This window comes from Tupaia chinensis, unplaced genomic scaffold (genome assembly GCF_000334495.1).
Source record: "Tupaia chinensis unplaced genomic scaffold, TupChi_1.0 Scaffold000394_1, whole genome shotgun sequence".
NCBI lineage: Eukaryota > Metazoa > Chordata > Mammalia > Scandentia > Tupaiidae > Tupaia > Tupaia belangeri.
In genome coordinates this window covers 1,313,272-1,315,595 of record NW_006159896.1, presented here as the reverse complement: position 1 = coordinate 1,315,595, position 2,324 = coordinate 1,313,272, and positions in this window count along the sequence as shown.

Sequence of the window (2,324 nt, the reverse complement as noted above, 5' to 3'; positions counted from 1 at the left end):
AAATTTTTAAAGTAGTTTGGGGGCCAGCAGGTGGTGCAGTGGCTAAGGGTGCTGGACTCCCACATGGTCAACAGTGGTTTGAGTCCCAGCACTGGTGGCTTGCTTTCTCACTTTCTCTGTCTTTCGCTCTCTCACTCTGACCCCCTCTCTGGTCAAATTAAAATAATAAAGATAAATAAAAAATTCTTTAAAAAAATAAATAAAGCGTTTAAACTTTATGTCATCTGCTAATGTGAACAAAGTTTCTCTCTTTTTCTTTTGGTATATGCCCTAGGGCATGTGCAATCACTTGAGAGAGACAGAGACACAGAGAAGGAAAGTGAGAAATCACCCCCTGGGGGATGGCCATGCCACAATCCCCTCCTCCATTCTCCTCTCGGGATTTTGGGCATTCATGCACACACACCCAATGTATTTCTCAAGTCGTCCAAGACTTGAACTGAGGAGTAAGCCATGTGGGATCCATCACCTTAACCACTATGCCACCCCTGGGCGGTGATCTCTCACTCTCCCTCTCACTGTCTCTCTCTGTTGCTCTCTGGTGAGTGCATGGACCCTATGGCAAAAACCTTAAAAAAAAAAAAATCAAGGGGACACGGCACTAATGAGCTGCCCAGGAGAAGCTGTTCCCATGTAGGACTGCGGTTGGAATCCCCCGCCAGGTCACCCTGACACGTAATGGCACGTGTGCAGGTGCAGAGGAGCTGGTGGGCCGGGGCCGCCCGGTGCAGGTGCTCCTCTCTCTCCCACTCTCACATGCACGTGCAATACGCTCTATCATTAACTCAAACGAAATTTTTTTGAAGAGACTACCATTACAAACTGTTTTTTCTTTGAGCAAGAAATGTGTGTAGCCATTTCATACACGAAACCAGTTGTAAAAATGATTTTTACAGAGCAAGCTCACATTTCACATTTAAGATTTTGAAAATATTTTATTTGGAAGTTTTAGACGAAATTGATCCTCAATGTTGTCTCTAATACTTTATATCGTAGCCTCTAATCCTAATACATATTATGAAGAATGTGCTATGAAAACCTCACGCAGTCTCCCGGATGTCCCTAATCCCTTCCAGACTACTCAGATGTTATACAAATACTTGAATACTTCGGTGTTCTTTGTGTGCCCTGCTGTGGGAACAGCGGGGAAGCCCCTGAGGAGAAGGAGAAAGTGGGAATGACTGTGGTTCACCACCTTCCCTCCTGGCTAAGTGCTTCTTATCGCCTCTAACCACCTCAATTTCAGTAGTCAGTATAATCGTGTGCAAACCTAGAGGCTTTTTCTTCTTCTTTTTTTAATTAATTAATTTATTTATTTATTTATTTTTGCTATAGGGCACAGTGTGCTGGCCAGAGAGACAGCCGGAGGGTGGTGGTGGGGGGCACGGTGGTAGAGATGAGAAATCACACCCCAGGATGGATGGCCACACCAGAATCCCTTCTCCTCCATTCTCCTCTTGAGATTCTTTTTTTGAGAGGTTTTCACTAGAAAGACAGAGACAGAGAGACAGAAAGTGAGAAATGACCCACCAAGGGGAATGGCCACACCACAATCCCTTCTCTTCCATTCTCCTCTTGGGATCTTGGGCACACACGCACATGCGCCCTGCGTGAGTTTAAGCCACTGGATCTGGGACTCAAACCTCAGTCGACTACATGGGAGTCCAGTGACATAGCTATTACACCAATTGCTGGTCCCTCCTCTTGAAATTTTGGGCATGCATGTACATGCACCTGGCATGATTTTCAAGACATCAGGTCCAGGACTCAAACCATGCAGCCAGCCATGTGGGATCCAACTGCTTTAGCCACCATGCCACCGAATGGCCCATCCATGGCCTTCTGTAATAGTGCTTGGGACAGAGCCAGCAGGTGGCATGGTTTTTAAGGGTGCTAGACACCCACATGGCCAACTGCAGTTCAAGTCTGAGACCTGGTGTCTTGCTTTCTCACTCTCTGTTTCTCTCTGGCTTTTGCTCTGTCCCTCACTGGTCAAATTAAAATAAATAAATATAAGTTAAATAAAATAGTTCTTAAAAAAAATAGAGTTGGGACCAGCAGTTGGCGTAATGGCTATGTCACTGGACTCCCATGTATTTGAGAGTCTGGAACTGGTGGCTTAAACTCACGCTGGGCGCGTGTACGTACATGCCCAAGATCCTGAGAGAAGAATGGAGAAGGGATTGTGGTGTGGCCATCCCCCTGGGGGGTGATTTCTCACTTTCTGTCTCTCTCTGTCTCCCCCTGTCTTTCTGGTTAGCGCACACGCCCTATAGCAAAAAAAAAAAATACTCTCAAAAAAAAAAAAAAAAGAGTTTCTTGTC